The sequence below is a fragment of the Amphiprion ocellaris genome, chromosome 7, assembly GCF_022539595.1.
Source record: "Amphiprion ocellaris isolate individual 3 ecotype Okinawa chromosome 7, ASM2253959v1, whole genome shotgun sequence".
Classification (NCBI taxonomy): Eukaryota; Metazoa; Chordata; class Actinopteri; family Pomacentridae; genus Amphiprion; species Amphiprion ocellaris.
In genome coordinates this window covers 5,092,315-5,104,490 of record NC_072772.1, presented here as the reverse complement: position 1 = coordinate 5,104,490, position 12,176 = coordinate 5,092,315, and positions in this window count along the sequence as shown.

The following is a 12,176-nucleotide window of genomic DNA, read 5'->3' as shown; positions in this document are numbered from 1 at the left end:
CTTTCCAGTTACTCTTTTGTTTCTCAGTGAGTGTTTTCAACATCTGAATCAAAGTCCGGTTAAAGCGCTCAACTTGCCCATTTCCCATTGGGTGATATGGCGTTGTTCTTGAGCCTGAAACTCCACAATACTCCTTCAGCTGGGCAAAAAGCTGGTTCTCGAATTCACCACCTTGATCATGGTGAAGCCTCTGGGGAAATCCAAATTTTAAAGCATAGTCATTAAAGATCTTGTCTGCCGCTGTCTTACCAGACTTGTTTGTGGTGGCGTAAGCCTGGGCAAAACGTGTAAAATGATCAACAAGAACAAGTACATACTCATAGCCACCATTACATTTGTCTAAATGTAAAAAATCAACAGAAACAAGTTCAAAAGGCTGAGTAGTAACTATGTTTGTGAGTGGTGCTCTCGTCTCACGGATTGGTCTCTTGTTCTTAAGGCACACACACTTTCTCAGTACATAGTCCTCGATTTCTTTTTGCATGAAGGGCCAGTAAAAACGGTCCCGTACCAAAGAAGTAGTTCTCTCTACGCCATGGTGACCCATTTCATCATGGAGTTCTTGTAACACTGTCGACCTATGTATTTCAGGTAGCACAAGTTGTTTTCTGTTTGTTGTTTGTCTGTATAAAACACCTCTGTCATTAAACTGTAACTTGTCCCACTCTCTTAAAAGACACACAACCTGTGGACTAAGCTGTTTGAGTTCTGAACCTGAGGGTTTTGTCTCTGTCAGTTTATATTTCACAATCTGTCCAACCATAGGATCGGTTTCTTGGTCTCGTTTGATCTGTCCTACAGTAAGTGGAGCTATGGGCATGCTCACTGACACTGTGGCACTCTTAGCTGAAATACCCATAGACCATGCTGCACTAGATCCATTCTGATGGTCAACTGCTTGTATAGCTGCACTCACAACATCATATGACATTTCTTTTGAACATTTCTCCATATAAGTCTCCATGTCTAAAGGCATTCTAGACAGACTGTCTGCATCTATGTTCTCTTTTCCAGGGCGATACTTCACTGTAAAACGGAAATCGGCAAGTTCTGCAACCCATCTACACCCTGTAGCATTCAACTTAGCTGTCGACAAAACATAAGTAAGCGGATTATTGTCGCTAAACACAGTGAAGAACGGTGCATAGTACAAGTAATCACGAAACTTATCCGTAATAGCCCATTTAAGAGCTAGGAATTCTAACTTGCCTGAGTGTAAGTTGTAATTTTTCTCAGCTGCAGTTAGAGTCCTAGACCCATATGCTATAACACGGAGTTTGCCACTTTGCCTTTGATACAATACAGCTCCTAAACCTTGGTTAGAGGCATCTGTATGTAAAATAAAGGGTTGCGTAAAGTCTGGAAAACCTAAAACAGGAGGCTGAACTAAACAGTCTATCAACTGCTCTAAGACTGACTGGTGTGTATCACCCCATTGAATAGGCGTACTTGAGGGCACATTGTTGTTTTGTTTCATTGTCTTTCTCCTTATGTTTAACTGAGTCTTTGCTTTCAAAGGAGCTTTGAGTAAGTCATACAAGGGACTAGCAATACGAGAGAAATCTTTGATGTACTGCCTGTAGTAGCTTAACAGTCCAAGTATTGCTCTGAGCTCACCAACAGTACCTGGTTGCTTGTCTTTCAGGGCTCTTACTGCAGCGGTGTCTGCCGGGTCCATTTTGCTTCCCTCGGCAGATACAATCCTGCCTAGATACCTTACTTCTGGTTTGAACAGGTCACATTTTCGGGGTTTTAGTTTTATCCCATTGTCTCTGAGACGTCGTAAAACTCTCCTGACGTCCTCGACGTGGTCCTCAAAAGTTCTGCTAAACACGAGAACGTCATCAAGATAAGGAACACATATCTCGTCCCGCAGTCCTTCTAAGCATTGTTCCATACACCGCTGGAATGCAGCTGGCGCGTTCATGAGGCCGAAAGGAATCCTTATCCATTCGTAAAGGCCCCAGGGGGTCACAAAGGCGGTTAGATGTCTGCTCTCCTTGGACATAAACCCCTGGTGATACGCCTTTCCCTGGTCCAGTAGTGAAAAGATGGTGTTTCCCCCCAGGCTGTCCATCACGTCCTGTACCCGGGGTATGGGGTGTCGATCCGGGTGTGTTTTACGATTCAGCTCCCTGTAATCAATACATAAGCGCAGCGAACCGTCTTTTTTTCTTACACATACAACAGGAGACGAATAAGAGGAAGTAGACTTTTCCACCCACCCCTGTGCTATTAAGTCTTGTAAGTAGTCCTTCATCTCTCTGTACAGTGGCTTTGGTACAGAAAGATATGTTTTCGAAACTGGCTCAGTGTCCTTTAACAAAATGTCCATCTGTAGATCCTTCACACACCCAATGTCATCGTCAGTTTTTGAAAATGATGCTGATTCCTCTCTTAGCATCTGCTGAACTGTCTCTCTTTTGCTTTCACCCAGATGGGACAAGTCGACAGGAGGGTCCCATTGCTCACTGGTGGGAGTGCATCCTGAGACGTCCTGGACATTAATCTTGCTGATGGCCACAGGCGGGAGATCTTTATTGAAGATGTTGGCAGAATAAACAGACCTCACTGACTGCACAGTACCAATAGTTGTTCTCCCTGATAGTGTAATGTCATGGTTTGTAGGGTTCTGCACACTTACAGTTATCTTTGGTGTGGACCCTGCTTTCACCGAAACTAGCGTGTCGCAGAATTCTAAACCATCTGACCATTGCGGGTTTTCAAAGGGTTCAAAAATCAGTGTAATGTCCTCTTTAAATGGCTTAACCTGCACCCTACATTCAATAAACACTGAACTCTGGCTGGGTACAGTCACTCTCTCGTTTGTTGTTTTCACATTGTACTCATGTGCTTGTCCCACACTAACTGCTTTTATGAACGTTCTTGCTTTGCTTCTCTTGAGATGTGGGAAAGCTAGTTCCACTGCTCTCAGAAATCTCTCTTTTTCACCTGAGTCTGTATCATCTCTCATATTTTCAGAAACCAAGTACTCGATAACATTAAATCCAATAATTGGACACTGTTGTTGGTTACCTTTAAGTACTAGAACCGGTATGAGTAACTCAGGGTCACTGACGGTAAGTTTAAACGGCATTTCAACCCATCCCACAAATGGCATATCTGTACCATTAGCTGCTTCGAGTTGGAGGGGTTCGTTTGGGTCAATAATCTCACTCACATTTTTCAGGGGTACTTCAGGTAAGTTAGCGTCTTTCCATGACTCATCAATAGCACAAACCTGTGAACCAGAGTCCCAAAGTGCTGCAACCTGTTTGTTGTTCAAAAAGCATCTGATTTGACATTTACTCCCCACTAACTGTCTGACTGAGGGTATTTTGTCTTTTTCACACATCTTATTTTTGACTCGTTTTTCAGAAAACCTCCTACCTCCCTCATGAAGAGCACCACAAGCGTAGGGTTTACATTTGGTTTTGTGTACCGGCCAATGCTCCCCTTGGCACTTTTTGGAGCAGTAAAGGGCACCTTTACACACAGAACAACATTTTAAATTCTGACTTTCACCTTGTGTAGTACAACCATAACAACACTGGGACCTTTTAATGTCACTGGTCACACCATGTCCCGCTGGGGTGACCTCTCCTAGTTTAAAGTGTTACCCTTGGCTGGTTTCACTGGCCTCGGTGCTTTACATCCAGCACGAAAGTGCTCACTGCTCCCACACCGAAAACAGTGCTGACAAAACTCTTCACCTGCTTGAATACAAAAATAACACCTTTGCTGTGGGCGGGGCATGTAGTACCGCTGCGGAGCGAAGCGCTGCTGGAACTGTGAAGTGCCTCTCATCGGTGCCAGGCCTGGTCCTGGGTGGTACGGCTGAAGAGCTGATCGGGAGTGCTGCTGAAAGGCTGCAGGGACCCGCTGTGGGTAGTAGTGCTGAGCAGTTGGATCCAGTTGGTATGATGTATAAGGTGTGAAGCTCTGTGCTGGGTAGTGGTCCTCAGGTCCTTCACTGGTCGGTTGTGCTGGAGCTGTAGACTTTTGCATGGTCTCTCTGATTTGGGACACCTGAGCTCGCAGGTCCTCTAACAGCACCATCCCTGACCGCATCTCTTTAATTTCTGACAGCAGATCGGATGTCGGGATGGCTGGGCTTTGTTTTTGGACAGTCTTTTTCTCAACAGGTGCTGGGGTGTCACTGGGCTGAACAGCATGCACAGTGGTCGCTCGCTGGGGGACAACATGTTTCTTCTTGTCTTGTCGTTCTTTTTCATTTGCACAGGCGACACTTACTTTCTCCAGCAAAACTTCATCTGATGTGGTGGGCTGTAGAAGGTAGGGCTGCATGTCACTCTTTACATTGTCACTCTGCAATCCTGTTAGGATGGTGTGCATGAATAAACTTTGAACGAGGGCAGGGTCATATTTTAGACCTGACTCAGCCTCCTGGGACGCAAAGAGAATCTTCTGGCGAAGGTCCATGGTTCTCAGGAGGAAGTTTTGTGGCGTCTCCTTACTACTCTGTACCTCAGATGAAAGCTGCTTATACAGTTCAGTGGCCCCTCTCTCCTGATAGTGAGACCTTAGGATCCTCCGTAGGGCGGGAAGAGTCAGATCACTTCTACCTTCCAGGTAACTTCTAAGCTGCAGACCTGGCGTGACGGCACGAATTACTGCATCAATTATTTCATCCTCTTGGTAGCCTTTACTGTGCCCACTTTCAATTTGCCTGGCCAAACTTGAAAATGTGAGCTTGTCTTTTTGTCCTGGCTCACCTATTTGGCCTGAAATCTTAAAGTCTTTGCGCCACATGTAGTTATCTTGGGACACTGGCACTCTTCTCTTTATTGGTGAATTCTGCAGGCTCATTTTCTTACCCATTAGCTGACTCATGGCTTCCTCTTTAGCTTGAAGTGTCGTCCGTAGGGCGTTTACCTCTTTCTGCAGGTCTTCTCTCTCTTTATCCTCATCTACTAACTCCAACTCAGGCATTTTTATACTTTCAATCAAGTCTTTGATACTGAGCAAATGAGACATTCTCTCGTCCTCAAGCTCAGCTCTCTCAACATAGCTTGTGATAATTGTTATTAGCTGGCCTCGAGTTTTGTCTGCAATCCTCTCTTTTTCCAGTCCAGGAATTTCTAGCTCATTACATATTTTTAGCAGTTGTTCAATATTTAGTCCATATAAAGCACCTGTGACTTCTAGCTGCACTTTTTCCAGCTCCGACTCCATTTTCATCTGAGATTCGGGCATAAAGCAGTTCAACTGGGCTTCTGTTAGCTTTGTGATACAATAGTGTCCTCTAGTGGTGGCTGTGCGCACCAGATACAACCTGCTGCACTCGCTGACAGAGCTGCGGTGAATGCCTTCGGTGCCTCGCGTCTCCGATGCTAGCTTAGCAAGCTAGGGTTCGATGAGGGATATTTAGCTTGAGCTCCCACTTACTTCTGGCGGATTTTTCTCTCACTAAACATCCCAGCGGTGCCTCCAAATGTTGTGCCCTCTGCTCCACGAGTTTGGGAGAGGTTTGTGGAACTTTTATGATAAAAACCCGGAGAGAGACGAGACACACGTCTTTCCTCCATTTGGCTTTATTCAAAAGAACACGGAGCTCGACAGTGCAAGCGGGAACACAGTGCCAGACAAAAGCAATCGATCATGCATCATCAAACTCGCAATAATCTATAAATATTGTAAGCTTTGTAAACTCTTAATGTTTTTAATGTAACAATCATGTCCACAAGTTAATTATGAATTACAAATCCCTTTTAACTCGTTTTTAAACTACTCATGAATTCTTCTATCAGCTTTTAAACCTTTGTATAGTTCTGCTTTTTTAACCTGTGTGTAATACACTTTTGATTATTTATTTATTTTAAATCGATTTTTTTAACCTGTCACAGAGACAGCTGGAGCACAGGCACAGACGTTGGGGTGACATCCTCAGGTCCGGCTAGACGTGAAAGGCTACATAGTTAACAGGAGCCAAGGAGAATGTAGACGCATGACTCACAAGGGAATCATAAAGGACAACGAGGGCAAAAAAATATGTGGCAGACAGTGGGAGGAGAAGGAGGGTACAAATGAGGAGGCTTTAAAAAAACAGAATTCAAAGACTAACAAAAATTGAAGCATGAAAAGCATGAATTATAAGTATATAAATTAATAAAATAAGTGAATAAGAGGACAGACAAGTATAATAAAAATGCAGGCAGTGTAGACCAGACTTTATAATAAAAAACTGGTTACTTAAAAGCAGCAGAAAAAAGAATCATCTTCAGCTTTACTTTCATAAATGAATACATTTGTTCCAGTGGGAGCTGGTTCTATAGCAGCATAATGATTAAATGCTATTTATCCTTGTCTAAACTCTTGGCACCACTAACTGACCAGTAACTGCAGATCTTAGAGGCTTACCAGGCTTGTATTCAATTAACATATCTCTGATATATATTTTATTTTATTAGATAAAATATAATGTTTGGTCCCAGACCATTAAGAGACTTATAGAAAATACCTAAGGCCTTAAATTAATTTCTATATTTATTTGGAAGCCAGTATCTTAGAATTAGAGCAATGTGTTCTCCCTTTGTGCTGTTTTGCAATATTCTAGCAGCAGCATTTTGAATGACTCTAATGGTCTTATAATAAAAATATATCCAAGAAAGTTGCAGTGCTTATCCTGTCATTCAGACGAAATGTTGGACAGTGATTGTGAAATAAAAATACTTGGGGAAAAAAGGTTAATAACTTGAGAACAGCTATTCATTCACTCAAAAGAAATTTCTGTGTCAAAGTAAAGGCTTAGAGAGGCCAAGATTATACTCCAGACCTCAGACTTCCTGAACTCTGTTGGTATCTAACCTACTGGACATGAAACACAGAACTGTTTAGAGTTCAAAATGAAACACTAGTCCTGATGGTGGAAAACTGTTTCTTGGGGTTGCTATACAGATTTATCCTATTTAGCACCTGTTAAAAATTTTTCTGTTTAAATTCTAATGCAGCTGCTATAGATATTTTAACGAGAGTTCGGTGTGATGACGATGAAGAACTGTAATGTAGATTTTGTTCAAGAAACTCAGGACTGAGGAAATGCTGCATGTTGACTGTGCACTAAAATGCTTTTTATCAGCATTTATATAGACATATATGTATATACAGCAAGGTTGTTTTTTGTTTTATTACATGTTTTAAATTACCAACATGTGTAATTCTGATGAGCATCTATTTGCTAATGAGCAGGCTTCTAAGAATTGTATTTTGAAGTTAAGCAAAGTTCGCAAACCTGATGTAATGTTTGGAGGATTTTCAACAAAATCCACTGTCAATGTACATGAGTCTATATTGACAACAAACTATTACCCATGTCAGGCTCGCAATTAACATCTGAATGTTTCTTTTATAATTACTGTTGCTTTTCCGACCACTTCCTGGGGCGATACTCTTTTTTTTTAATTGATCATTGCACTTTGGCACGGTGTGTTGGTCCTGTAACACTTTGCTTTTATCTAGTGGACATTTTATGGAGACTTTCAAATTATTTCTAAAAAACCTGGGACAATAAACCACATCCCACAGAAAAGCAGCAGTGGTGTGATTTTTTTAGAGAAAGAGCAGAAAGAGACTTTCTGTGGAACTAGAGTTTTTAGAATCAAAGAAGAAAGAGATCACAACAGCCAATTTGGTTACAAGACTGAGACACTTGAAACCAAATTGGTAAACTAAAATGTCAGTTGTGGCTGATTTGTCTGTCGTAGGCAGTGCCTGTGCATGTGAAGGCTTTCACCAGGTTCTCCGGCTTCCTCCCGCAGTCCAAAAACATGCTGAGGTTAGCTGGTGATTTTGAATTGTCCGTAGGTGTGAATGTGAGTGTGACTGTTTGTTTATCTCTCTGTGTAGCCCTGAGATAGACTACCGAAGTGCACCCTGCTTCAAGCTGCCTGGGATAGACTCCAGCCCCCCATGACCAAAGGAAGGGAGGAAGGAAGGAAGGAAGGAAGGAAGGAAGGACGGACGGACGGACAGACGGACGGATGGAGTGAAAACATGGGCCAAGTATGCATTGTGCTCAAATATGAAACAGCATGGTTTACTGTGAATTCCTATGGTGCCATTTTTGAGCTGGAGTGCACAGAGAACATGTAGGAGGCTCAGCTCTTCTACCCAGGTCTACTGAAGGCCTCAGATAAGGCTAGCACAATGCATGAAGCTGAGGTATCTCCAAACTAGATGCTACGTGGTGGAGATCCTTCACACACTGGTGACCGACCTGCAGACTTTAATTGGGCCCTCTGGCCTATGGTCTGTGGGGAATTCCTGATGATCCTCAACAACAGCCTTAGGAAATACCTGCTTCCTCAGAGTTGCAAGAGAGCCATTCTCACACTCTTCCAGCAAAAAGGAGAGCCATTTTTCCTATTCTGGCCCAGCTACAGTCTCCTGCCCAATGTGACAGTCAACACAGTAGCGAACATGACCATGTTTTGGACGTTACTGTTTAATGTCTGCAGGCCCTCATGATTCCTTAAATTCAATGTGGGACATTTTTTACTGTGCATGCAAACCCTGAAAAAATTAAATGTCTTGTTGTGGTTTGGAAGGCCACCTCACTTCCTCTTGCCTGGAGACAGTTGGAAAACAGGCACAGAGCCAAGGGTGGCGTCCTCAGTTCAGACTAAATGTGAAAGGCTACATAGCTGACAGGAGCCGAGGAAAATGTAGAAACCAGCATGACTCACGAAATTGGATATGACAATGAAGGGGAAAAAAAGATAAGGCAGACAGAGGGAGGAAAGGTGTGAATGAGGAGTAGCAGCAGTCAAAAAGCAAACAAGTTAATTAATAATGCACAGATGTTCTCTGAAGTGCTTACAGACAAAAGTGAAAAATAAAATAAAATATGTAGATGAAATGGTATGAAGATGAAACACAAAACACAACAGAATATAAGTGACTTAATTAATTAGAGAATAATTAAAACAGAGAATTGAGCTGAAAAAGATTCAAGAAAAATGAAAGCATGAAAAAGATCAAGAATATGACGAAACAGAAAAAAGTAGCTAAAGGACAGGCAAGTCTAATAAAGTGCAGGCAGTGTAGACCAGACTTTAGAATAAAACTGGTTACTTAAAAGCAGTAGAAAAAAAGAATCATCTTCAACTGTACTTTCATAAATGAATACATTTGGGGTAAATCTAAATTCAATGGGAGCTGTTCTAGCAGCATAATGATTAGTTTCTAGTTCTCTTGTCACATCTAAACTCTTGGCTAAACTTACTGACTGGTAGCTGCAGATCCTAGAGACTTACCAGGCCATTCAGCCAACATAACTGTGATAAACTAAGACCATTAAAAGACTTATGAACAATAATAAATCAAACTGATAAACCTGATAGTCCACATTAACTGGGCCTGCTGTGCACCTGTGAGATTTAGCAATATTGCTCTAATTCAGGATGTTTTGGACGTCTCTTGTTAATATAGGTTGAACCTTCATCTGATTTCCAAAGGACAAGAAAAGGCTTTTGACTTTATTGAACACAAATGCTGAGTGCGTTTGGGTTCAGCTGAGATGTCCTTGCCCAGATTCAAGGCCTATATAGAAACAATGAGAGCGTACTAAAGATTGACAGCAGTTTGAGGGTTCATTCTAAATACTACCCCTCTCCGGAATGCTGGTTTATATGCCCCATTGCCAGTGGACTGCAAACTCTCCTGACACTGGTTCACGCCCCTCTCATGGGGACAGAGAGTAAATTGTGACTTAGACAACAAGCAGGTTGCTGCTAGGTTCAGCACAGGGCTTGGGGAGAGTCACGGAAGACAAAGCAAAAATCGAGGTTTTCAAAACTTCCAGCATACCCACATTGCATCATCATCCTTTCAAGCGGAAAGATCCCAATTTGTTGGACGCACGATAATGAAGATGAAAAGGAGGCTGTGCGTGCATGAAACCTCTCTCACAAAAACTCATAAGTCCAGAGAGCGGAAGGTATACGTCATATCCCAAATTCAACTATGATGAACTAATGATGAACCGCTGCAGGAATGTGAGCTTGTCAACCCCTCATTGTGTGGCACACACCCCTGTAATAGGTTTAACAGCACAGCAGTGCCACTGTCAAACTCTGTAAACGTACCATTACTCATTCAGCCTGAGTTTTTCCCACTGAGGAAACCGTCTGTTGATTTTGGAGGAGTTCTGAATGTGTACGTGTGTTTTAATTAGAAAACTGTTGCTCTGGCTGATAGTTAAGACTGTAAAGTGATTCAAGTTAACATCAAGGTTGAGATGTCATAGAAGGCTCTCCTGGGCTAGATTTCTGAGGTGAAGCCACAATGGGGAGAGGAGCACTTTACAAACCACCAGTAACCAGACATTTTTCTTTGGTGTCCTGCCGGTAAGTGGTTTGTTTCATATGCCTATCTGAATACGCATGAGTGCTAGCCTTTCTGTCCTCACAGAGGAACATTTCTACCGTGTCCTAGACTACGTGGCTCCTCTGATTCTGTCTTTACAGAGGCTCTTCAGTGGGCTTGGTTGAGATTTCTCCAAACATAGCTTTATCCTGGATTGCAAATGCTCAAACAAACATGAAGAAAAAATTCTTTCTGCTGGACCAAGCCAAGATGGCCACCTACATACACTGAGACAGAAGTGCTCACTAAAATCTTCGTTTTGTGAATGTTTTACTTGCATAGCCACAAACATTTACATCGTTATTTCCATTACACATGTGACTGGTGTGCTTGAGCTTTGCCTTCTGTGAGGGCTTCATGGTGATCTAAGGGTCATGTGCTAACTTCAAAAATGTCTAGACATACCTCAGTCTTCAGACGTTTACATTCTACAGTTTTGTTATCTCAGTAGTCCAAGTTGTAATTTCCTTGTCTGTTTTCAGTACACACATTTATTATACTCCTCCATCCTGGGAGAAGGAATTCTAGTTGGTTACACTTCCTGAGGTTTTTGCAATGTTTTTTTTCCCAGTGAAGAGTGTTTTTCAGAGTTTATGTCATTACTGAAGACAACTGAAAGCCATGCTCAGCCTATTATCAGGCCTTTTCTTAAACTGCTCAGAATGGCATTTTGTTCCAAATTTTAAAAAACCCTGAAAACTAATCCATTGTTGTCATGATTATTTATTTGAGTGAAGCAATCAGCTTTTCAGTCACATCCGATGAACTAATTTAACTTAAGCTGCAAACACACAATAATTTTGCTAGCCATTTTTAAACTAGAACAACTTTGCAAAACTAAGCAAATGCAACAACATTTTGAGTAATCTTAACAAGTGGACAAGATAAGGTCTTAAAAATTATTTTAAAGCAAGATCAAATGAGATTTTACAGTGTGGAGATAATGCTTGTCTTCTCACCCAACCCAAGCAAAACACAAAAATATCTGATACGACTATTCCAATCTATTTCGCAATGTTATTTTAATGTGATCATTTCTCCTAAAACATTACATAGAGTGAAGGATCACAAGACAAATTATGTTTTCATATCATTAATGTGCTGCTTGATCAGAAACAATAAGTAGGTTTTGATGTCTGGTGCGTGGGTATCTGTGGTAAATAAAGACAGCAGTTATGACATACTTCAAAAACTCGACCACAGACCATGCGTCAATCCATTAAATGAAACCAGAACAAACCACAAACATTACACAACCACAAGGTTAAAAGGGAAGCATTTGCAATATCAGGCCTGTTTTACTGATGAAATTAGTTTTTACACAAATACTCTCTCTCAGCTTCCCTGAATGTGTTAGTTTCTGAATGAAAAAGATGATTAGAACCAGATTCAAAAACAATTGGCTATGCTGTTTGTCTCTTTGACATTGGTTGCCGTAAAACTGTGTATAAGGGATGATGGGTCTTTTGCACATCTGTGTCAAATTTCCCATTCTGTCAACCCATTTTTATTATCCTCTGAAATGAGTTAATCTAATGTTGACTAACAATGTGTTTCGAAAGATTTTTATTGTAACCACTGTCAGTGAAGACAGCCTCCGTGATTGGAGTGCAGCTGCCTTAGTTTTGAGAGATTTCCTGTACAGCAATTATCCCCAAGGCAAGTTAATTTCTTCACCGCTGTGATGAACCACCTTTCAGATTGCTGCTACAAGGTGACTATAATAGAGACATGGAAAAAAAAATTATCCCTGAAAAGTTGCATATGATGTGATACATTTTTAATTTTGT